The 26,696-nt window shown below is 38.8% G+C and overlaps 1 long non-coding RNA gene across 1 annotated transcript; it reads right to left on the minus strand.

Annotated features, from left to right (window-relative positions):
• Positions 1-540: 540 nt before the first annotated feature.
• Positions 541-6,724, minus strand: LOC149932364 (uncharacterized). Its single transcript, XR_016473042.1, has 3 exons — positions 6,700-6,724; positions 6,583-6,631; positions 541-561 (listed from the first exon to the last, which is right to left on the minus strand). It is a non-coding gene; the product is annotated as an uncharacterized LOC149932364 (long non-coding RNA).
• Between the last annotated feature and the right edge of the window lie 19,972 nt (positions 6,725-26,696).

Raw genomic sequence — 26,696 nt, forward strand, 5'->3', positions numbered from 1 at the left:
TTATTTTCCTTAACGCGAAATCTACTTTCAAAATAGGATTGCCTATAAAAAATCGACTAAGAAATAATATAATAAGAAAAAATATTGCAAGTATTAAACTTTATCGAATGAAACATGGAGCGGTCTATTATAGATAGGCCAAGATAATTATCGTTATTATGAACACGGTTACATTTCAGATAAATAGCCAGTCATACAATTACCTATCTTGGCGCTCTTCAGAAATTACGTGACGAAAAAAAAATCCATTTCGCACATCCTCCTCTCGTAACAATTAGAAAGATCCTCACCCCCTAAATTTTAATATTTTATTAAAATTATTTCATAACTAAGCCTATTTATTTTATGTTTTACCGCTAGAAAACTATCGTGAGCGAAAGTAATTGATAATTTAGGCCAGCGCTTCTCTCTGTCTCGGCTGTAACATTTTAGTAACACTATTATTTACCGAGTTACATATTTTCTGAAATTCTCCATTTCTTACTATTAGCAAATTAAAATATTTCTTGCAAAAAGAATACTGAGTACGTGTAAAAAATCATCCACGTGTGCCGGTAGTGGCTATAACAAAAAATATTCAGAAAATTAAAATAATCAAATAACATTATTTGAAAAAATAATTGTTTTTGCAGTTAGCATCAAATGTCTTTTTGTATAATAGTATGCTGCAAATTGAAAGGATTTATTTAGATCCCCAAAAAATCGCCTTGAGATCACCTAAAAACATAAGCGAATAAGATCACATTCGCTTAAAGAACACATTAAGTACGCGTTCTTAAAATGAGCCTATGCGTTCTAGTAACGTACCAAATGTCATCCTAACCAAGTTTCCCCTTCCACACAATTAAATAATATTTGTAATTAGATAAGGTAACATGCACACGAAGATCGCTTTCCACATCTCTTCAAGAACACGTAATTTTTCCATGTGTTCTATATTTGAATATTTGTATTTTGGATATATTATTTATTTTATTTAAACTTTGTGAATCCTGGAGAATACTGAAATTTTCTATATATTCTTTAAGTTACACATCCTTAAACGAATAGTGGCATATATTTTCATTTTTAAATGTGTCATTAATAATAAATTATGTCAAGTAGTTTTTCGAACAAATTAATTTTTAGCTCCACAGCTTAGAAAAAGCTATATCATAATTTACAATCTTAGAACCAAGTTGAGTATAACCATGTCAGAAGCCAAGTACTTGAGCAATTCAAGTGAATAGTAAATACCCAATAAACCTTGTATGACTGCGTATAATGAAAAATTTTCCCAGAAAAATAAATTTGTTCGTTGAAGCCTATAATTATCATTGGTGCACCTTGCTTCATGGTTTGAAGTGCCTCCTCGAAATTTTCTGCCTAAAATATGATTTTACGTTGTATACTAGAGTTATAAAGAAATTTCCCAGGAAAATTACCGAGGTCTTTTTTCTGGAAAATATTCGTGCCACCTATCTGAAATAGCTTGTATACGTTAGTATTCGCTAAATCACGTGTTAAATACCTAAAATAGTCTGTGCTGAGGACTCAGGGTTGGCGAAAACCCGGAAAAAACAGGTTTCGGCCGGGACATGTGGGAAAAACTGGTAAAAATCGGAAAAAAGTGGAAAAAACTCTTTTCATTCTAAATTAATCATTGATATATCTAGTAAGTGACTAATTTGGTCATTGCAAATAGGAGAGATGAAAAAAGAGTGAATAGAATAGAAGAATATACTGCTTTTATTATTTATTTTTTATTGCATTTTGCCACTAGAGGTGGAAAAAACCATGGAAGTACGATTTTCCACATGGTTTTTAACGGGAAAAACCGTGGAAAAATCTAGTTTTTTCCACCCGGTTTTTGCTAGAAAAAAACGCGGTTTTTTTCCACCCTTGGCAAAATTGTCCCAGCCCTGGCTGAGGTATTTTTGTATTAGCTGCAATAATTCGCATTGTTTTTTTCTTCTGTTGTCATAAATCCTTAGTATAAATAAATATTTCCGTTGAAATATTTTAAACAAAATTTTTAAATATGTATACATTTAAACGCGTCCCTAAATTCATATCATCTGTATTCGTATTTTTCTAAATATTATTTTAGCAGCGACAATATTCTAGCATTTAGTTTCACACGAGAAACATAAGACCAAGCAGTATCAAGAAGATAGAGGCTATTCAGATCCAATCTAAAGAATTCCTTTCATTGTACTCTGGCAAACGTCGAAAGCGGTGAAAGAGAATAAAAGCAAAGAAAACGCGCGGTTATACGGCAATGTACTCATTCTCAACTCCTTCAATCGCGGAGGGAAAGAGAAACGTTTCTACTCACGCGGCCTTTAGGGTTTTTTCTGAGGATTACGTTTCGCTTGTCTCGGATCCACGGCCAAAATAAATAAAGCTATAAAATGGGTTATGTATATAAAGAAGAGAGAGATAGAAAGGCCCCGAGCCAGCCGGGGATTCAGTGAGACTCGCGTCTTTATTATCTACTCGCGCCAATAGGTATTTAGAAGGGCAGTTAAACTAGGGCCTTTTTCAAGCTCGACCAGAAGCGAAGAAGTGGCACGCGGGCAAAAAAGGAGGGCCCTAACATATTCTTAGTTATTTTATTAGCCAAACGAAAAGGCTTCCGGGTTAATAACGAAAACAAACCAGCTGCCCGTAAACTTTATTACCGGAATATCACTAAAAATCCGCTCTCATTTTGCAGGCCCCGTCGGGGTTCGGCTCAGATGACCTTTCATCTAAATGAAATCAATAGCGTCCAGTCGAGAAACGAGATATCTCGGAGCACGCGCCGCCCTCTGATTACCGACAAATAACTATTTGAAGAATTTGGTGACTTCATCGTAACTACGCGAAAAAAGTTAACAAAAATATTAACTTTGCGGAGTGGTTAGCACTTTCGCCTCGCAGCGAGAGGAGCCGGGCTCAATCCCAGCTTGTGGCACTGGGTGATTACTCGGAACTACTCCTTCCGCGTTGAGTTTGCAAGTTCTCTCCCCATTGGTTAAATGGGTTTTCCCCGAGCTCTTCGGTTTCCTCTTTCCATAAATTCTTGTAGAAATTAACGGTAAAAGTAAGTGTAGGGAGCTTTTGGTTCGCGGGGCATGAATGGCTTGCTACCATTCTCCTACTCATTGTAACCCGGCCACCTGTTTAAAGGCATTAAAAGTCACTAGATGACTTGGGCCTAAGGTAGTTCCTCGGGTATTACACTAAATTTTAGGCGAAAATAGCAAAGGATTACGTGTCTTACTCCTTTTATTATTTTAGTACTTGTTGCAGCCTACTTCCAGGGGCTAGTAGGCCACACTTTGAAGCTCTCTGGCGCTCTTTTAACTCATCGTAGGAAAACTGAAAAAAAAAAAACATGCATACTTCTCAACTCACCCCCTACAACTCCTTAAAATTTCTGCATAACCTTTTGAAACACCCTGTATACAAAAGAACTTATACTATATTCTTTGAAAATAATTAAATTATAGAAACAGGTACATTTCTTTTATGGTCACTGACGTACCGTTTTATTAAGTATATATATTTATGTATTTTGAAAATGAAAATTTAAATAATTTTAACGTTCATTTTGGGTATTTAAATTATAGAACTTAGAACTAGAGAAATGCATTTTATTTTGTTGTGTAATGTTTTTAATTTCCGTCACCTTCTTACGAGGGGCTAACCACTCTTAGAAAGTCTGTACACCGGATTACGCTTACATTAGCACTGTCAAAGGCAGGGACTTCAAAGATTACGTGTAACCCCATTAGTACAGTCAAAGGTACGGCTCTGTACACCGATTACGCGGAGTGATCAGCCCCTCGCCTTCTTATGAAAACAACTAACAATTTTTGGCAAAGAAAAAAATTTATCAGTTTTTTAGTGTTTCAAATAGTCTCTTGGTATCTAGGGGAATTAGTGGCTCTATGGAAAATGTTTTTTTTTTTTTCATTCTAATGTTACGCAATTAAACGTGAGAAGCTTCTAAGCCACTGGATTTGCGTTTTTTAAATAACTAATCGTTTTCTTAGCAGTCTGTGTTTTTTTAATAAATGTATAATTTTGTATATTGAATGTTTCCCAATGTTAGATACAAAATGTTTGAATGGAAAATTATATTTTCGGTTTGGCTCAAATTACCAATGGTATTTTAATCTTGTGACCGTTAAAGAAGGTATATATTTTACATAACGCAGGAATTAATATATTATAATAGGCGATTTCTCTATATTCAAGGATACAAATGCTCACGTTTCCGTTCCAATTAAACTTATTCACTTCGGTCCCAGGTGAACTAATTTTTCTAAATTACTCGGGTATGAAAACACCCGCATGCTAAAGAAATATCCTCTTGCGACAGTTATTATACCTACCTTTGTATATTTTTGTGGTTATCAGAATTCTTATCGATTACAATAAAATACTAAAATTGAGGGTAATTATTCATAGCGAAAGAGTAACGTTTAAATGGTTGAAGGTAAGATTTTTAAATTATCGAAAAGAACGAAAAAGCCGGCCGAAGAGATTTTACGCGGGACGGTCGTATCTGTATGGGAGACACGAAGGAAAAAAATAGTTTTTGGAGCAGAAAATGGTTTTATCGCTCAGCTCTTGGGCCAAAAAAACCGGCATGAAATAAAGAAGGCTGAAAAAATATGAAGGCATTTTCTCAAAATCGATCCCCGGCGGGCGGAGTCGCTAAAACCAATTCAAAATGCGTCGTCACCTCCGGACCTCGCGTCCCACCGCCGACAGAAAAATAACGCCAAGAAAATAAAGGCTTGCCACGTTCCTCGACGTCGCGTCGGCCGCAGTTCCGCGGGACGAATTATCCTTGGAAGGTAGAGTCTAGAGACAGGGACGTTAGGCGAAAAGTAGCTGCTGGACAATTCTAGATCGGAAGGAGGCTCGATTTCGCGAGACATTTCGTCTTTTGGTCTTTAAAACCAATCCGGAAAAATCCTCGTTTTTCCAGAAGGAAAATAAATTGAACTTTCGTTTCCTCGCGGAAGAAGTAATGGGCTTAAACAGTTTGGCTCCGCGCGCGCGTTCGGATCGGAAAATATATATAAAAAGCTCTTATCTCCTTTTTGGCCCCCTCCCGTTTGGGAAAATGAGATACCAATACAACGCTTCCGCAAAAAAAGGAAATAAACAATACAGACATTCCGGGTACAACGACCCTGGCTCAATGCTTAAAACCAAAAAAATTAATTATTCCAGTAGACCAAATCTTTGCGATATAAATAAATACGTTAATTCGTTAATTTTTGTAACGCAAATGGAAAATTGTAATAAACCTTTTAGTAAATTAGGCTGATAAAAGAAACCGCGAATGTTAACGGTATCTCTACAGGGTGTTTCAAAAGGTTACGCAAACATTTTAGGGAGTTGTAGGGGGTGAGTTGAGAATTATGCCTGTTTTATTCCCATTTTCCTACGATGATTTAATAGAGTGCCAGAGAGCTTCAAAGTGTGGCCTACTAGCCCCTGGAAGTAGGCTGTAACAAGCGCAAAACCAAGCAGCAGGGACTTTAAATACGGTTTAAGTTTACTTTTGTACGCTGGTTACCTCGATTTGTTAACAAAGTCCTTTTTTACCTATCACACGAACTCAAACCTTAATGTTCGCGTTTCCCTGCTGCTTGTATTGGCCCTTATTGCAGCCTACTTCCAGGGGCTAGTAGGTCACACTTTGAAACTCTCTGGCGCTCTTTTAACTCATCGTAGGAAAATGGGAAAAAAACAGGCATACTTATCAACTCACCCCCTACAACTCCTTAAAATTTTTGCATAACCTTTTGAAACACCCTGTATTTGAAACGAATAATTAGAACAGAAGATAATTAAAGTCGCTCAGAGTCCTGTTAATTATTTAGTCGAAGGAAATAAACCTCGCAATAAAAAGTATCAAAGCGCCGACTTTAAGTTTATCTCCGAAGACGATCTAGCGACTCGTAGTCAGCTATTATTTCCAGTGTACAAAGGGTCCCAGACTGAAGACGCCTGCTTTGGCGCGTAAAGAAGATGGCATGAAAGGCGTACAGTTAAGAGTGGAAGTTACTGGAGGGTGGACAGAGGGCGGGTAAAAGAAGCTCAGAACTGGCACTATAAAAGAATAATTAAAAGGAATAATGGTAGGTGGAAGATAACGGGGTTTCTTTAAGGGAAGAACAAAAAAGGGTACAGCCATAAAGAAAAGGAAAACGCGAGGATCAGAAGGAAGGAGTTCGAGAAGAAGGGTGAGCAATAAAGGGGGAGATTGGCAAGGTCAATCTCGAGCCAGAACGGGTTAGCTTAATTAGACGGGAGCCACTAAATAGCATTTTCCATAGTACAACACGCGTCGTCTCTTCTTTTTTCAATTACACGGTCCAGGGAATTCCGACGTGTTTGTAGCGGGAAAGTTAAAAGTACTTCCTAGCAACCGAGACAAGAAACGAGCGGGATACTGGGGAGACGGCATTCTAAAAGCTCCCGGGCCGCCGCAACTCCGTCACTTCCTACAGATACGGACGTAACGAGTAGAATTGCGTCGCCAGACGTGGCTATATCTCTCGCTTAGGGTATGGTAGCAAACTCCCGACATACCCTTATTTGCCTGAACGAGGAATCGAGGAAAGCGGCGTTCGCCAGAGCCCTTCGAGAAAGAAATAATGAAACTCTTCCAACCGCTCCTTTCCTTTCCAACTTCGCGTTGCTACGTACCGTTGCTTCGAGTGTGGGATCCATTCCTATACGGAGCTTGATTATGCGAGAGAGAACGGCGCTGACCCTAGCTATTTGCTTTGTTACGTACGTAAGGGCGCGGACTATCCCCTTCAAGTCCCAGAACTATACTTCTTTCGAGAAGCGAAAAAAAAAAACAATTTAGACAATAATTCGAAGAGAAACTTTGGGTTCGGAATAAAAAGACTGTAGCTCTTCCTATGGGAGAAGGTCTTCTTAGGAAGAGAGACTATTTTCAACCCATTCGTTTCGGGCAAAAGTAGCCCCCCTTCCCTCCCCCTTAGAGACGAAACTTTTGGAAGTTTTCCCTTCTACGTATACCATCATTCCGTCTGCGAAAACGAAGCGAGAGAACCCGGCGCGGGTTTATAAACAAAAGCGAAAGCGGGAGGACGAGTTATAAATATATTAAGAACCCCGATAAACCAAATGTTACACGCTCGGTATATTTCTTTCATTTTTCCCCCGGGGAGAAATGACGTTTTCTCAGCCAGCAGCGCGCGTGCCAGCTAGAGCGAGGAGGTATAGATGACGCGTTATCAATCACGGGTTGATGTCTGGCCGTCCATTCATCATCGAACAGATGGCAATACGCGCGACCCGCGCGCGCCCATTCGGACGGAAACGCGTACTATTGTTTCTTTCCCCCGTTTTGACTGATTTAAAGGCCGATTCGAATAGCGCTAAATATGGCGGGAGGAGGCTTCCCGTACGTAAGGAGTCATTCTATTTTCTCCTCGTTTCATTTCCCGCGCTATTTCCACCTTCTCACCCCCCCCCCGCCCCATCCCCGTACATCAAATGCCGGAAGGTGATGGCAAATGAATGGCAGTATAAGTTCTGATGGCTAACGATAAAAAATATACCCGAGGTCTGTTTCGCAACTTCCTTAATATAACATAGCCGCATCTTCCCTTACGCGAAAATGAATAGGAGAAAGTCTTGAACTGGCCACGTATTGTAGCTTGATATAGCCAAAAGAGTTGCTGCAACGTTACCCATTTTACATAAAACAATAACGTAAGCTCTTATTGTACTTCGATTTTTTGTGAGTAAAATCTTGTACAGGGTATTTTAAAGGCCTAGGATTACTTCTGCCTGTTTTCCTTTAAGTTTACTTCCCACCGCGCAAATATCCTGGTGGTAGGCCAACGTGTTCTGTGGTTGGCCTACCACTAGGATATTTACGCGGCGGGAAGAAAACTTTAGGGAAAACAGGCAGAAGAAAACCTAGGCCTTTAATTGGAGCGCCACAGGCAATTTGCTCAAAATCTATATTATCTAGAAATTTTCAGGATGTACACTATCGGGGAAGGTCGTTGTTATTTGTAAATTTCAGCAAAATCGTGACATTTTGCACGGTTTGGAATTTCTATGTTTTTAACACTAGGTGGTAGACGAAAACTGTCAAGGAACAAGTTGTAGAGCATACTCGAAAACCTTTGATGAAATTGGTTTGGTCGGAATAGGTCAATTTGTCACTGAGAAAAATAACAAGTTGGTAGTAGGTGGCTTAAAAAGAAACCTTTCTAAATTGTTTGTATGCCTGCTAAAAATGAACGTTTTTTAAAATAATTTTTTTATTGGTAATTAATTTTGAGATTAAAACCAAATTTGAAAAAGGAGGTTGTAAGAAGTCTACAAAAATGTCTAATTTATGTCAACTGAATTTCCCAAAGCTTTTATTGTATTTGCACTTTGCTTAAATTTAGGTTTTTGAAAACTTTCGAAAATTGTTTATTTTATCTCAAAATTAATTACCAATAAAAAACATTTGTTTAAAAAACTTTCATTTTTAGCAGTCATACAAACATTACAATTTGTCGTGAAAATTGAAAAAGCTTTGGCCACCTACTACCAACTTCATGACCTAATATCTCAGTGACAAATTGACCTATTCCAACCAAACCAATTTCTTTTAAGGTTTTCGAGTATGCTCTACAACTTGTTCCTTGACAGTTTTCGTCTACCACCTAGTGTTAATAAAATAAAATTCCCAAACCATGAAAAATTTAATGATTTTGCTGAAATTTAAATATAACAACGACGTTCCTCGATAGTGTACATCCTGAAAATTTCTAGGTAATATAGTTGTTGAGCAAAATGCCTGTGGGAATCAAATTAAAACACCTTGTCTATTTTAGCAACGCAGTTTAGAGTGCGGGGGTGGAGTGGTTAGCACTTTCGAATCGCAGCGAGAGGAGCCGGGTTCAATACCAGCTTATGGCACAGGGTGAAACTTTGGTACAACTCCTTCAAGGCAGTTGTTGGCTCGAGTGGTGTGAAGGGCTTTCCACCACCCTCCTACGCATTGTAATCTGGGTACCTGATTAAAAAGGCTTTTGAAGTCGCAAGTTGACTTCGGTCTGAGGTGGTGCCTTGGGTATTTGCTTAGATTTTATTACTTTTTTTTAAAGAAATAACTGCGCAAAATTTAAGAAGTTAAGTTTTTCTTTATCAACACCTCAACGAGCTACTTTTTCAGCGTTTTGATGAAATACCAGTATTTGAGATGAAACGGAATTTTAAAAAAGTATTTGCCCCTTAAATAATTATTCTTTTGAACCAGACCAAGTTACAGACTTTCTTCCCCTCCCCCTATTTACTTTTGCCCTATACTTAAATATTTTCTTACAAGAATCGCGGTACATCATTTAAAAGCGTACACTCAATAAAATAAAATAAAATCCAATATAATACAGCGTAAATTCTGAAAATTGCGAACCAGCGCAACAAAAGTCAAAATATTAGCAAACCTCTTTTGACTATTAATTATTAACCATAATTTTTACAGCGTTTTATTAACAATAATTGAATTAAATTTAGAGCGCTGAAAAATCCACATTGCCTAAATATCCGACTTATGTAATAAAAACGTTTGTAGAAGAAAAATATCATTACTTATTTTTGTTCAAAGTTCAAACAATCATTAGAACTTCAATTAGTGTTTTTATATTTCTTCTAAATCCCTTGATTTTTGAATTTCTCCTTCTTTAAAAATTGTTAACGATAGCCCTAGAATTTTAGATTGAAGATCTTTTCTGATTTTTCAGACTCATTACGGCTGTTCAAGATCCAATTGTTACGATTAGCATTTGTTTTTATTGTGTTGTTCGCAAAATGTTTTATTATCAACCCGTGCGTATGGATTTCCACTTTAATTTGTACTGAACGCTGATCACCGTTGATTTATACTCTTTATATTTTGATATAAACAGAAGTAAAACATCCTCAATAGAGAGACCCCTCGATCGCCGCTTTCCGGTCACGATATATCTTTGAACTCAGTTCAACTATACTTTTATTATTTGTATGCTCTTATAGTGTTCAATAGATAATATCTTTTTATTGTTTTTATTGCTGGACACTCGATTTTATTTTAATTTCTAAATTTAATTGTTAATCACAATTATTATTATTTTATACCCGGTTTCATAATTAGGGAAACCGTTAAGGTGAAATTTCAATTATAAATCTTGGATTCCACTAGCATCCATATTAGTACAATTTTCAATTTTGAAACTAAAATGGTGTTAAGCTCATAAAAATACCTTATTACGTGCTCTAAGGAAAAAAAGCTTTAGATATTTTAGATTAACTTCAAATTCAAGTGTCGCATATGTACTTGGAATGTCTAAGGCTACACTGTGTTGGGAGTAGACCAAGAGAAACGGACGCGGTGTAAGCTACTTCGAAATTCAGTGTTTTAGGCAGCGCTTGAGCCACGTGAAAAATTTCTGAAGCGCCACCTAAAATTTCCGAAAAGCGCCTCTTAAAATTAAGAATCTTTCCAATTCACTTGGTGAAAAGTTTCTTCAAACTTAAAAATGATCATCAAAATTTCATTTTTCCTAGTCCTTCTCAATGTCTCAAACCTTTTTTTGGAGCCCTCCCCCTCCCCCATATCACTCAATGGGACGCCCCTGACCAGTGCTTATGGCTTAAGTTCCACCATTTTTGAAATCCTGGTGACGCCACTGCTTCGAATGTACGACGAAACACGTATTTTCATTGGCTGAACATCGTTGCAGGAAAATAAACTTACAAGAAATGGATTTAAGATCATCGATTCGTTCTACACATATTGAAGTGAGGTAATTGACCATCTGTTCAAGACATGGCTTGTTTAATGTCAAATCCACGCCGAGCTTAGCATGAAACGAGAAAATCTTAGCCATAAACCACGCCCGATTCTACGGGAATCATCATAGCCATCATCTTTATTAAAAATTTCTAGTGTATGCGTATATAATTTATAATTTATTTAATTAAAATACGAAAATTGACATTGAGAAGCTAGCCAGTAGCCACTATCAGCTTAATCCACACTGTTAACAATAAAGGTCTTATTTTAGACCTCTAAAGTGCTTAAAACATTTTCCAATATTTAAGACCATTCAGGGTTCTATCATAGAACATATTTAAACCTTCTGCTCCCCAAATTCATTCCTTTTGTGGAGTGTTTAAGTACTCTTTTATCTATTTTACTTCATAAACAGTAAGAAGTTAATCCTTTTTAACTTTATTTTCAGTCCTTTATAGGCCCTTATTTAATACTTTTTTATTATTATTCAATACGACTCAATAGATTAACCATTAACATGGCCAGATTAAGCTGGTTTTCGCTCGGGGGAAATAGTCGTTGAACGAAGGGAGTTGATCACGTAAAGTATCATTTAATACTTCCAGTTTTTGATATACAAGTAGCAAGAATTCTGTGGTGCCGATATTTGGGTTATAATAGTTTGAAGCCATAATCAATATCCCCTTTATTTAAATCTGTTATCAAATTTTTAAAGACTTAACCTTAGTTAAATATTCCTGGTGATTGGAATTTCTTCGCATTATGTTATTTTAAAGAAAATATTAAAAAAGAAATAACGTAGTATTCAAATACTAGTCTCGAAATTGGTCCATATCATTGTTTTCTTAATTTAAGGGAATGAAATGGGTATTCAAAAGGGCTAAATGTTAGAACATAACATTTTTATACCTTTACCACCAGGACTGGAAAAGGTTTATTCTTAGGGCTCGTTCCCTTTCAATACCCCAAAAGGTATTGTATTAAACATGAAAGAGTAAAATGGGTCTAAAATAATTGATTAGACCGTTTTCAGTAACCAAATGGTTTGAAATAAATTAAAAGTCCAATTTTGGTCGTTTTATAAACCTTTATTTTTAACAGTGCACACGTACACATAACAATAACTAACATGAAATGCCATAGCTTGATGGTTTTTAAGATTGATTTTCTATCTAGTGATCCTATCCTTGGTATAAGTCTATAGATACTAGCGTAATAATAATCAGCTAGGCTAATACAAAAGGCACCACCCTATGCCCAAGTCATATAGCTACTTTTAACATAATAACAATAACAATGATACTTACTACTGTTTTAATGCTAATTTCCGGAAACCTATTTTTCGACATTGACATTCTTGCCAAGCTCCGGCTTGGACTTTCACACTGTGTAGTTTGTTATCGTCCTTGGTAGTTGTTTATTTCGCCTTAGGAATATTTAGCCATTAGGGGGCTCTGTATGAAGAATTAAACCTAGATTTGTTCGGTGATAGCTTTTTAAAATTGGAAAACCTATTGTTTTATGTTACTTATGGTATCAGTTTTGTTAGCTCAGAATTGGCTACTGATTGTGACTATGATAGTAGTAATTTGACCCTCAGATGACCTTGCATTTCAACGTCACCATTGAATATATATCATAGAATGTTCCCAAAAACGAACTTAGGCGAATATCCGGCGATACGATATTATGGGAACACGCTTGGGAAAACATGACGGAAGAAAGAAAACGACCCGGAGAGAGAGAAGCTCTGGGAATAGTTTCGTGGCGACAAAATTTACTTAGGCCTTATCTAGAACAGTGTTCCCGCGCGTTCCGTTATTATATTTCGAAAGATCCACGGCCGAAAAGAGAGCCCTCCTCCCCTCAGCCGTTGCATTTCACCAGCGAGGTCCAGAGCGGGAGTGGCGTAAACGAATCTGACCACGTACGATGGCGGGTCGAGTCCGGCGTAAATTCGTGTTAAGAGAAAAATCCCGGATGCGGACTACGAAAACAAAATATAGGCGAAAAGGGTCGCTTCTGTCCACGCCGAAAAGGTCCGAACATTCGCTTCGTTAATTGCGTTTATCGAACCACCGCCGAAAACAAGGAGTATAGGTTCGAGGGGGCCGTTGCTTTATTCGCGAATGCCACGCGCACTTACGAAGGTTTTATTTGATCAGTTGGCGAGCTCACCCACGCGAAATTTTCCTTCGCGTTATAGATCGACCCGTCACAGCCTTTTCGCTTCTCTTAACCGTTATGTAACGTATCTCTCCCGGTTGCTTAAGTCTCTATTCGCGTCATACTCAATATCGAACAAAGAGCTTGTTAATACATTACGTATTGGTAGCTCCGATGAAACTTATTTGCATACGCTTAAGACCAATTTATTTACCGATACATAGCGATCTTTTGTTTAAATTTAGCTTTACCGATAAAACTGGCTTTAATTTTAAATATTTTTACGTATCAAATCGAGAAGGAAAATGCTATAATTAATTTGATTCAAGACGATCGACAATAATGGAAATAATAGATTCGTGGGCTGTTTAATAAATTTTTGGGTATACGAGCTTAAACGCAAAATAAATGAAAACAAATGAAAAGAAGGTTTCATTACGTTGCTTCGAGAATCGTTCGATCTTCTATCTTTTGGAAAGAAGAAAATAGAAAATAAGATTGGGAGAAGGAGTATTCGAGGAGATGCAGTCGCTTGGTGTTTCTCCATTTCCAAATGAATTGGAACGTCAGGCGGTGGCCGGGCGCTTAGAGGTCAGACTAGGGCGGTCCCTCCGTGGTCACCCAATAAAGAGGGGGGGGGGGACATTTCGATCGACGCCACCGCCCTAATGTGTCTTGACCAAAGCAATACGTGTTGTGGTACTTGTGGCCATCGGATAGAGGCTAGACATTCTACACAGACAACACACCCCACCGAGGAAAGCAACTTGACAAACGAAGGGAATTCGTTGACCCTAATTGTCTCAATATTACCCAATTACTATTAGAAAACTTACGTATAACTAGAAAACTATTTTTAAAAGTTTATTTTTATATCCCTTCTTCGCGTTTGATAAAGATAATTTCTACACAAATATTAAGTTTTCGAGGAAATGTTGATGACTTTGCTGTCGAGTAATAACGAAGGAATATTGTATAGCACCCAAGGTCAAATGGGTTAAATTATCGTCTAACCCAGCTCTTTCCCCGCCGTTTTATTAATTTAGGCGCGTAATAAGTTGAAGCGAGTCGTTATAAATTAAATTGCAATCGCGAGGGACGATTTCAAGCCCGTTACAATTAAGGAAATAATTACATTAGCATCGTTAATTATATAGCCCCTTTTCGAGAAAAAAAACACGCGAGTCGGCGTGGAAAATAATTATCCAGAATTATAACGGAAAAAAGCACGAAACAAAAAAAGTGAAAGTTGGAGAGTATATCCGCGCAAATGAAAGAGAAAAAATGGGCGAGGAAAGAGAGCGCAATAATGAAGTAGCGTCTTAGGAAATCAAATTAATTTACGCCTGGATGAAATCGCTTAATCTTCCATTGTTGCGAGTGCGAAGGGAAAAAACGCGCCTTATTATAGGTTACGCCTTGAGACGCAAAAAGTCAGTCCGTTAGCGAAAGGAATGCGTGAACTCGAAAAAAAGGCAGTCTGCAAAGATATCCTTTCGCTAAAAGTCTTCCGTTTTATCAACGAGTTATGTCCCTCTTCCAGCTTTCTTCCAGCCTTCTTTTTTATAGAAGCGTTTTCGAGCGTGCCCTATCTTAGAGCGCATTGAAGGCTGGGCTCGAGACGGGACTAAAGCCAACGGTGGAATGATTGGAGGCTCTAAGAAGCGAAAACCACTTATTGAAAAACAAAACTTAACTCTCTTTCCCCGGCGAGATGGCGCTTGATTCGCACCCTCGACCTTCTTAATGAGACTGAGAAGGCCCTTCTTAACTAGCCGAAAAGCTACAGTTTGATTATACTGGGCGTCCTTCTCATTTGGCGTAGCCAGACTTCACCCCCGCACCACTCAAAGAGCGCTTTTCTTTGAAAACAGAAGCCCCCGAGAAGAAGAAGAAGAGGAAAGAAGGGCGTTCTCTCTTGGGAAATATCTATTTTGGAGAGGCTAAAAAGGCTGATAAGAAAGGCGGAATTGCGTTTAAAACTAAAGACGCGAGCTCGAGGTGCCACTCAAAGCCCTGCCAGCCAGCTTTCTCTCTTTACACACTTCGTTCCAGCGATCTGGAAAACTAGAAGGTAAACTAGATCCAGTCGACCGCGGGAGACTTCCGAACGGATAGCGCTCTTACTTCCCCGATGTTCCTAGGAGCGCGGGGATGGGAACGTCGAAGCGTCGCGAGTGACGTCTGGTAAATAAGGCCTATAGGTAAAGGCAACCCTTTTCCTCAATCGAGGGATCCGCGGGACCGTTCATGGTAGGTCTGGCTTAATTAAGGTAAAGTAACCTATCACTCATGCTAAGATAATGAACTGTCAGGGGCAAGGGAGTGAAAAGAGAAGCCGCGCCGGATGGAAGAAGAAAAGAGTTCCGAAAGAAAAAGTTGACGCTACAGGGCCGCCGCTGGATCGGCCAAGGGAGACGACTCCGGCGACTATCTCATCCAATTTTCGCTGACCAAAAACTTTTACATAAATATAGAGCGCCTATTTTCTCCTTATAGAGAGCCGTAAGCTTTTAACCACGGCTCCGGGAACGATACACGAGCCCGCCGTATACGCAATTAACTGAACGTTTAGCATATCCTCTCATTTGCATCTCTTTAAACCTTTGTAGTAACGAAGTTCCGCGCGATAAAAAGCGTGTATAGCACTAGTATAGGGCGCCTGGTTCCAAACAGTGTTTTGTTAAATTAAGTTTCATTAAAATAACTTTTATGATGAGTGTACAAAAACAGGGTCTTTTGTAAAGCCAAGTTTTGGCAGTAGTGCCAAAAAAGGTTTTATATTTACCTTTCCAAAATAAATTCGATAAAATCTAAGTACAAAAGGTTTAATGACTCTTGCCTAAACAAAAATAAACATGACTGCTGCATCAGGTCTACGGAAATAGGGATAAGAAATTTTCCGTTCATTTCTTTTATAGCCATATCCGAAAATTATCCAAATAAAAACTAATTTTTTGCATATTAAATCGTATAATAGTCGCGAATAATATCCATAAATAATCAGTTAATCGAATTGAAATTTTGGAGGTTTATTTATCCGTTTCCCCGAGCTCTATACGGAAATGTGTTTTATAGGTGAACGATATCACGGTACCATATTTATGTCGCACAAATATCAACCCAACCAATTGTTTTCGATAAAGACGCTCTCCCAAATGTCGCGTTCACTAATATATCGCATTCTTCCATAAGTCTTTCACCAAATTTTCGCGTCCAGCATTTGACATACACCAAATCGTTCCTCACGGTAAACACGTAGACACTACTGCTTCAATACAGATGCGGAAGTCAGTCAAGGTCAAGGATTGGGATACAAACATCTTTCGAGTACACTCGCTCATCAATTTGATAACAGAACTTGCAAAACCATTAATTTCTTCCTATATCTAAATCGAAATACAAGTTAGTTGTTAAACCCTTAGTCGTCAATTTAAGAAACTTTTACACCTCAGCCTAAATATTAGTTATGGAAAGCGGTAATTTGTCTATGAATCAAATTTTTATTAAAAATCTATAAATATAGTTAATTGAAATTAATTTTTTGTTTTTATAAGGCTTACGAAAATATGTTCAACAGCTAGTGGTTGATCTTCGAGTCGTTTCTCCAAACATGTAAATTAAATTTGTAATATACTGGTAGGATTAAAAGACGAGCTGAAATTAATACCACCGATAATGCGAAGGAAAATTTGCTCGACTTTTACGCGAAGGAATGAAATAGAAATACCGGCAAATAAAATAGAAGAGAAAAAGCGAGATCGGAATAAAAGCTAAATATAAAATCGCGGCCAGTTTTCCCCATCCTACGCGGAAAATCTGCTATTTTCACTATTCACAAAACGAAGGAGGTACAGATGAACGACTTTTTCGTCAGAATGGCGCCTCGAAACTTTAGCGAAAATGTTCGCGGGTGGGCGAATTGAATGGGCGGGAAATAGAGGGAGCCGGGGTATTTTAAAATACAGCGGCTTAAACTATATACGAAGTTTACCATTTGAATGCTAGCTTCGCTTATACACGGTGAACATCGTTCGTTTCTGGCCGCGGGAGGCTGACCAGTTTGACGTGCGCTAGTCACTCGAATCTATACCTCTTTTCACGTAAACTATACGCAAAGCGCGCCTAGCGAATTCTATTTAAATGCTAATTTGTTTCGTAAACGGAACGTTTTCTTTTTCGGCTATAGAATCATTTACGTGCGGAAGGCGCCGCAACGAATAATATAATTATACAAGTGCTGGGCTGCCTTCGAGGGGCAGTCACCCCCGTGAAACACGTACCATGATATCACACCATTTATTCTACTCTATTATGAAAAAAAGAAATACGAGAAAACCATCCCAACAACGTTACACTGGAGGTAAAGTCGTAGAACGTTCTTCGATGGTGACGGTAGTTCGGTATGACAAAGAACATATTTAGGTTACTGAGAATGAACGAGTCAACCCGTTTACAGAAGCAAGTACCTACGTCAAAAAGAAAGTCACAATTCAAATTTAAAAAGTAGCACCATCTCTCGGGACATATTTTAAAATATTTTTATCAACATAATCATTGAGAATCTTCCGACTATTTTTCAATTTTGATTAATTGATAATTCTATAAAATAACGTGGCCTTCTGGTTTTAATGTACTCTTACGTCAGTGTCTCACTTTTACAAGTCCACGAGCGCGTGCTAATGTGGTGAGAAATTTTGGATTTTGTCGACGTGAGAGGAACAGTATTCTTCAGCTTATTATTATTTTATTTTATAATTTTTTTTTAGTTGTTAAGTTCTGCCATAAGGGTATAATATTGCTAAATAAGTGTGACACTTCCTATTCTTAAGATTCTTAAGATGCAAAAGTTTTACTGAGAGCTATTCACAAGACAGACTGAATTACGGGCTTCGTCACCGTTTTGCGTCTGCCTGCTAACGCGTCACACGTAGCCTTTGACAGCGCATCGCTAGGGGGAGATTTTCTTCTTGTGATGACGTCATTCCGTTACTAGCATTGAGTAAAATATTCCCCAAAGTGACAAACCTTTAAAACAATATTATAGACTTATGGTTCTGCTTTTATTAAAGTTGCTTGAACTTAATTAAGTGTTAATTAGAATATTTCCATTACTGGATAGCGCTAAACAATAACGCAAATATAGGGTTTCTTGGTTGGTTACACTAACGAATTTAGTAACCTAAAAAAGTTTCTATTACGACCTCCGCCATTGACCAAGAAAGTTAGTGAGCGCGCGTTTTACGTATTGAAACTATTTTTCAAGTTCGCAAAAAAATTATCCCAAACAAACTTGAATAGAAAAGGGCAGCGAGGCTTTTTTATGGCTCAATTCTGAATGCATTATGGAATAAGAAAGCCCAAAAAATGCTAGAAGAAGAAGAAGAAGAAGAAAACGGCTTCGTTCAATCTCGCTACTTTACATTTTCTTTTGTTCGGCGGCTTACGAAAAACACAAGCGGAACTCGAGAGGCTCGAGTACCGAAGAGTTTTTCTTTACCCTGGTCTACTATTGGCCGGAGCTATTCATTATATTTATCATACGGATATTCCGTTCGAGGGAGCCACCCGACTCAACGTATTGAGATTGCGATCACCGATAACCCCGCCGGAACATATTAGCTAAAGTACCGCGGAATAGAACTGACGTAATAAATATCGTGATAATTAAAATAATGGATTTTCGTATAGTTAATATTATTGAGTATGGCTACCGAAATATAATAACACCCTCTCAAGTGATAAGAGTCGGTACATTAGTTAGAATCGGAGAGAGCCAACTGTAGGGGAGATATTGCAATGACACTGTTGATAAGAACACAATTATACCACGTGATAAATGTTAGGAAGAGCACCCATATTGAATAAATATACCGTCAAACGCCCAAAGTTACACGATATTGAAATTTATTTTCGGCAATTTAATCAACATTGATGAATTTTTTTCATTCACTGTCCAAATGTGGATCCAACTGAAATCTATTTTGAAATCAGTTCAGTTTGGATCAAGTTATTTCGATAAAGTCGTAATAAAATTGAAATTCATACAATTGGATCAAATACAACACATTTTGGATCAAAGTGGAAGTTGGATCTGCCCAATTTTGGATGTAATTTTGGAATGATAACACCAACAAGACACGAATACCGTAAAAGAAGTTCAAATAGATCACGTTCCTGGTGGGAATCCGGTGAGAAAGGAGTGGGTTGAACACTTCTACGGTAGTCTGGCCTATTTTGTTCTACAATCTGGAAAACTAGCCGCGATTTCGTAGCTAAGGGAAAAGAAAATAATATAGTTGGCTTTCTCCAGCGGTCATCTTTGTTTTTAGATTGGTCGGAGTTCGGGAGGGGAAGTGTCCGAGGTGGGGGTTACCCGGTCCCAATAACACGAAACGGGCAGAAGAGAAAAGAAGCGCGAGGAATAAAAAGAGAAGAAAAAAGGAAGAAATCTCGGGAGAACTTTTAGAAATGTCGACAAAAGAGGTTCATGATGGATTACCCTGAATGAAGGAGATAGCGGGCTGGCTGGGGCCCCGAGAAAGGCTTTCTTGAGCAGCCGCAAAAACCGCAGAAAACATTAAGTCCATGCCCGAAAGGCTGCCTCACGGGCGACGCCAGCGAGATTCCTCTCTCTCATATTATAGGCCGGTGCACTTTCCAATCTTTAGCTCTTCATCCCGCTGCTTTCTTACTCTCTTCTTTTTCGGAGCCTTCCACCCGAAAACGATTCCGAAGCCCTCAATTCAACGCGCTTTAAAAACCATCAAATACACTTTTTCGCCTTCGAAACAGGTATATATATATATATATATATATATATATATATATATATATATATATATATATATATATATATATATATATATATTGAGAAATAGCGAAACAATCAATCCAACGGCGTCAAAAGGCACGCAAGGGGACCGAAATTAGAAGGATAAATATTAACGGACGCGCTAGATTTCGGTTAAAGGCTTCAATAAGGCTTAAAGCTTTTCTCAGGGCGCATAAATGTTTACGACCGTCACCAAACCAGATTAAAGAAAGAGAGAGAAAGTGAGGTTGCGGAGGTTAACCCGCTTTTCGAGGCTCGGTGAAAGAGGACGACACTACACTGTCGTGATGGCGACGAAGATATTTAAAGCCAACAAAGTGAGAAAAGGAAACGACATCGAGAAGAGACAAACAATGACGGTTCACACTGCCAAATATGTTCCGCGTTTTCTCACTTTTCCGCGCGACTTTCAAGCAGAATAGAGAGAAAACGTGGATAGCGGAAATTAACGCTCGTGTGAACCAAGCTTTAGAATCTAGTGATCTGAAGAAATACGGCCAAGTTTTAAAAAATAATAACGACACAAACACAACACGAACCGAGAGAAACAACCCTTTTTCTATTTTTTTCAAAGAGAAAACCAAGTTTACCCCATTTATTTTGAAATAAATAGGTTGATTTATCGTATTATAAAACGTTACGTACTTAAAAAATAAATGAATGTAATTCTACGGAATAAATGTAAGCGAATATTATTTTTAATATAAAATTTTATTTTAAATATATGTTTTTCTTCAAATTATATTTTGATATTTAATATAACTTTTAGCGAAGTAATATCAAAAGACAATCCAAGGAAAGCGTTGCCTACGTTATTATAAAGGCCTGTGCACCGCAAATTTCTTTAATTCATTTCTGGCATTTTAGTTAAGACTATTCTGGCAATTGCAACAGCACAGTTTTAACTTTCAAGAATTAAGACCGACAAAGTAATGTGGCTTTGCTTGTAAAGGCCTTTTCACACGAGCCAACTTTTCAAATCAAAATGCTGAGTCAGCAAAAATGGATCAGTGATCCATTTTTTACTCGCGTACTTTTTTGGTGGATCAACTCATCGAACTTTTATTCACACGAACCAACTAGTTGACTCAACTCAAGTTGACTCATCTAATTGGGTAAAAAAGTTGGCTCGTGTGAAAAGGCCTTTAGTTAAACTGTATTTGGCAGCACCTCAAGCCCGAGTCATCTAGCTATACTTTTAATGACTTTAATTAAATTAACAGCTCCTTACTCTTACTATTACCGTTATTAATGAACCAAGGATCGGACATTCAGCAAATATGTGTCCGGGATTTCACGCAGAATCTCAAGATTTCAAGATTTCTGGTTGGATTTCCGATTTCTTCAGTTTTGTTCCGGATTTCTGGATTTCCAGATTTCTCGTTGGATTTCGGGATTTCACGATTTTGAAATTTCTCAATTATACGTTCGATTTCGGGATTTCTTGCCGAATATCGAGATGTCACGTCGGATTCATGTATTTCTTGCCGAATATCGAGATGTCGCGTCGGATTCATGTATTCATTGCCGTATTTCGAGATGTCACGTCGGATTCATGTATTTCTTGCCGAATATCGAGATGTCGCGTTGGATTCATGTATTTCTTGCCGTATTTCGAGATGTCCCGTCGGATTTATGTATTTCTTGCCGTATTTCGAGATGTCACGTCGGATTCATGTATTTCTTGCCGTATTTCGAGATGTCCCGTCGGATTTATGTATTTCTTGCCGTATTTCGAGATGTCCCGTCGGATTTATGTATTTCTTGCCGAATATCGAGATGTCGCGTTGGATTCATGTATTTCTTGCCGTATTTCGAGATGTCACGTCGGATTCATGTATTTCTTGCCGAATATCGAGATGTCGCGTTGGATTCATGTATTTCTTGCCGTATTTCGAGATGTCCCGTCGGATTTATGTATTTCTTGCCGTATTTCGAGATGTCACGTCGGATTCATGTATTTCTTGCCGTATTTCGAGATGTCGCGTCGGATTCATGTATTTCTTGCCGTATTTCGAGATGTCGCGTCGGATTTATGTATTTCTGGCCGTATTTCGAGATGTCGCGTCGGATTCATGTATTTCTTGCCGTATTTCGAGATGTCGCGTCGGATTTATGTATTTCTTGCCGTATTTCGAGATGTCGCGTTGGATTCATGTATTTCTTGCCGTATTTCGAGATTTCACGTCGGATTTATGTATTTCTTGCCGTATTTCGAGATGTCGCGTCGGATTTATGTATTTGTTGCCGTATTTCGAGATGTCGCGTCGGATTAATGTATTTCTTGCCGTATTTCGAGATGTCGCGCCGGATTCATGTATTTCTTGCCGTATTTCGAGATGTCGCGTCGGATTCATGTATTTCTTGCCGTATTTCGAGATGTCGCGTCGGATTTATGTATTTCTTGCCGTATTTCGAGATGTCACGTCGGATTCATGTATTTCTTGCCGTATTTCGAGATGTCCCGTCGGATTTATGTATTTCTTGCCGAATATCGAGATGTCGCGTTGGATTCATGTATTTCTTGCCGTATTTCGAGATGTCCCGTCGGATTTATGTATTTCTTGCCGTATTTCGAGATGTCACGTCGGATTCATGTATTTCTTGCCGTATTTCGAGATGTCACGTCGGATTCATGTATTTCTTGCCGTATTTCGAGATGTCCCGTCGGATTTATGTATTTCTTGCCGTATTTCGAGATGTCCCGTCGGATTTATGTATTTCTTGCCGAATATCGAGATGTCGCGTTGGATTCATGTATTTCTTGCCGTATTTCGAGATGTCCCGTCGGATTTATGTATTTCTTGCCGAATATCGAGATGTCGCGTTGGATTCATGTATTTCTTGCCGTATTTCGAGATGTCACGTCGGATTCATGTATTTCTTGCCGAATATCGAGATGTCGCGTTGGATTCATGTATTTCTTGCCGTATTTCGAGATGTCCCGTCGGATTTATGTATTTCTTGCCGTATTTCGAGATGTCACGTCGGATTCATGTATTTCTTGCCGTATTTCGAGATGTCGCGTCGGATTCATGTATTTCTTGCCGTATTTCGAGATGTCGCGTCGGATTTATGTATTTCTGGCCGTATTTCGAGATGTCGCGTCGGATTCATGTATTTCTTGCCGTATTTCGAGATGTCGCGTCGGATTTATGTATTTCTTGCCGTATTTCGAGATGTCGCGTTGGATTCATGTATTTCTTGCCGTATTTCGAGATTTCACGTCGGATTTATGTATTTCTTGCCGTATTTCGAGATGTCGCGTCGGATTTATGTATTTGTTGCCGTATTTCGAGATGTCGCGTCGGATTAATGTATTTCTTGCCGTATTTCGAGATGTCGCGCCGGATTCATGTATTTCTTGCCGTATTTCGAGATGTCGCGTCGGATTCATGTATTTCTTGCCGTATTTCGAGATGTCGCGTCGGATTTATGTATTTCTTGCCGTATTTCGAGATGTCACGTCGGATTCATGTATTTCTTGCCGTATTTCGAGATGTCCCGTCGGATTTATGTATTTCTTGCCGAATATCGAGATGTCGCGTTGGATTCATGTATTTCTTGCCGTATTTCGAGATGTCCCGTCGGATTTATGTATTTCTTGCCGTATTTCGAGATGTCACGTCGGATTCATGTATTTCTTGCCGTATTTCGAGATGTCACGTCGGATTCATGTATTTCTTGCCGTATTTCGAGATGTCCCGTCGGATTTATGTATTTCTTGCCGTATTTCGAGATGTCCCGTCGGATTTATGTATTTCTTGCCGAATATCGAGATGTCGCGTTGGATTCATGTATTTCTTGGCGTATTTCGAGATGTCACGTCGGATTCATGTATTTCTTGCCGAATATCGAGATGTCGCGTTGGATTCATGTATTTCTTGCCGTATTTCGAGATGTCCCGTCGGATTTATGTATTTCTTGCCGTATTTCGAGATGTCACGTCGGATTCATGTATTTCTTGCCGTATTTCGAGATGTCGCGTCGGATTCATGTATTTCTTGCCGTATTTCGAGATGTCGCGTCGGATTTATGTATTTCTGGCCGTATTTCGAGATGTCGCGTCGGATTCATGTATTTCTTGCCGTATTTCGAGATGTCGCGTCGGATTTATGTATTTCTTGCCGTATTTCGAGATGTCGCGTTGGATTCATGTATTTCTTGCCGTATTTCGAGATTTCACGTCGGATTTATGTATTTCTTGCCGTATTTCGAGATGTCGCGTCGGATTTATGTATTTGTTGCCGTATTTCGAGATGTCGCGTCGGATTAATGTATTTCTTGCCGTATTTCGAGATGTCGCGCCGGATTCATGTATTTCTTGCCGTATTTCGAGTTGTCGCGTCGGATTCATGTATTTCTTGCCGTATTTCGAGATGTCGCGTCGGATTTATGTATTTCTTGCCGTATTTCGAGATGTCACGTCGGATTCATGTATTTCTTGCCGTATTTCGAGATGTCCCGTCGGATTTATGTATTTCTTGCCGAATATCGAGATGTCGCGTTGGATTCATGTATTTCTTGCCGTATTTCGAGATGTCCCGTCGGATTTATGTATTTCTTGCCGTATTTCGAGATGTCACGTCGGATTCATGTATTTCTTGCCGTATTTCGAGATGTCACGTCGGATTCATGTATTTCTTGCCGAATATCGAGATGTCGCGTTGGATTCATGTATTTCTTGCCGTATTTCGAGATGTCCCGTCGGATTTATGTATTTCTTGCCGTATTTCGAGATGTCACGACGGATTCATGTATTTCTTGCCGTATTTCGAGATGTCGCGTCGGATTCATGTATTTCTTGCCGTATTTCGAGATGTCGCGTCGGATTTATGTATCTCTGGCCGTATTTCGAGATGTCGCGTCGGATTCATGTATTTCTTGCCGTATTTCGAGATGTCGCGTCGGATTTATGTATTTCTTGCCGTATTTCGAGATGTCGCGTTGGATTCATGTATTTCTTGCCGTATTTCGAGATTTCACGTCGGATTTATGTATTTCTTGCCGTATTTCGAGATGTCGCGTCGGATTTATGTATTTGTTGCCGTATTTCGAGATGTCGCGTCGGATTAATGTATTTCTTGCCGTATTTCGAGATGTCGCGCCGGATTCATGTATTTCTTGCCGTATTTCGAGATGTCGCGCCGGATTCATGTATTTCTTGCCGTATTTCGAGATGTCGCGTCGGATTTATGTATTTCTTGCCGTATTTCGAGATGTCACGTCGGATTCATGTATTTCTTGCCGTATTTCGAGATGTCCCGTCGGATTTATGTATTTCTTGCCGTATTTCGAGATGTCACGTCGGATTCATGTATTTCTGGCCGTATTTCGAGATGTCGAGTCGGATTAATGTATTTCTTGCCGTATTTCGAGATGTCGCGTCGGATTCATGTATTTCTTGCCGTATTTCGAGATGTCGCGTCGGATTTATGTATTTCTTACCGTATCTCGAGATGTCGCGTCGGATTTATGTATTTCTTACCGTATTTCGAGATGTTGCGTCGGATTTATGTATTTCTTACCGTATTTCGAGATGTTGCGTCGGATTAATGTATTTCTTGCCGTATTTCGAGATGTCGCGTCGGATTTATGTATTTCTTGCCGTATTTCGAGATGTCGCGTTGGATTCATGTATTTCTTGCCGTATTTCGAGATGTCGCGTCGGATTCATGTATTTCTTGCCGTATTTCGAGATGTCGCGTCGGATTCATGTATTTCTTGCCGTATTTCGAGATGTCGCGTTGGATTCATGTATTTCTTGCCGTATTTCGAGATGTCGCGTTGGATTCATGTATTTCTTGCCGTATTTCGAGATGTCACGTCGGATTTATGTATTTCTAGCCGTATTTCGAGATGTCGCGTCGGATTTATGTATTTGTTGCCGTATTTCGAGATGTCGCGTTGTATTCATGTATTTCTTGCCGTATTTCGAGATGTCGCGTCGGATTATTGTATTTCTTGCCGTATTTCGAGATGTCGCGTCGGATTTATGTATTTGTTGCCGTATTTCGAGATGTCACGTCGGATTCATGTATTTCTTGCCGTATTTCGAGATGTCGCGTCGGATTAATGTATTTCTTGCCGTATTTCGAGATGTCGCGTCGGATTTATGTATTTCTGGCCGTATTTTGAGATGCCGCGTCGTATTCATGTATTTCTTGCCGTATTTCGAGATGTCGCGTCGGATTTATGTCCAGGCTGAATTCGGATTTCTTGGAAAGTGTACGGGATTTCTTTGAATGTACAACCCCTCTAATGAACCAGTAACAAAAAAAACAAGTCGTAAGTTCTTTAAAATATACGGTCCTTGTCTGGAGGCGTGCACCGACCTTTATAATAACGTAGTCAACGAATAAATAAAGTGAAAGCAATTTTCGAATTCCTGACATACAGTAGTGGTTAAATTATGATTTAGAAAGGTTATTCCACCAATTTATATATTGGATATGAATAACAATAAAATATAATTTAAGAATAAAACAGTATTTAATCATGTAAAGAAGCTTAATTAGTGTTAATTCTAAAAATGATCATGGATTACGCAGTGCCAAGTCAAACTTCTATTATCCCGAATAATAATGACACGGATTTTAGCCTTCGAAATGGAACAAGTATTACACTTACAAGTTAGTAGACTGGAGGGGGAATTGAGCTAGTGTAAAATGCATTAGAGATCCCTCTAAACGGCACGATAATCGTAGAGTCAGTGCGAAGATGATACCTCTCCGGGGTAGGAGGGATGCGGAGGAGCGAGAGGAAATAGTCGGGTGATGTAGAAGTGATAGATGGATGAGCGAACACAGACGAGTCGCGTGAATAATTTCTTTGTCCTTTTTCATTTCTTCGGGGCACCCTCTTCGACATACACACTCTCTTCGTTCTTTT

The sequence above is a fragment of the Leiobunum rupestre genome, chromosome 8, assembly GCF_980474605.1.
Source record: "Leiobunum rupestre chromosome 8, qqLeiRupe1.1.hap1, whole genome shotgun sequence".
NCBI lineage: Eukaryota > Metazoa > Arthropoda > Arachnida > Opiliones > Sclerosomatidae > Leiobunum > Leiobunum rupestre.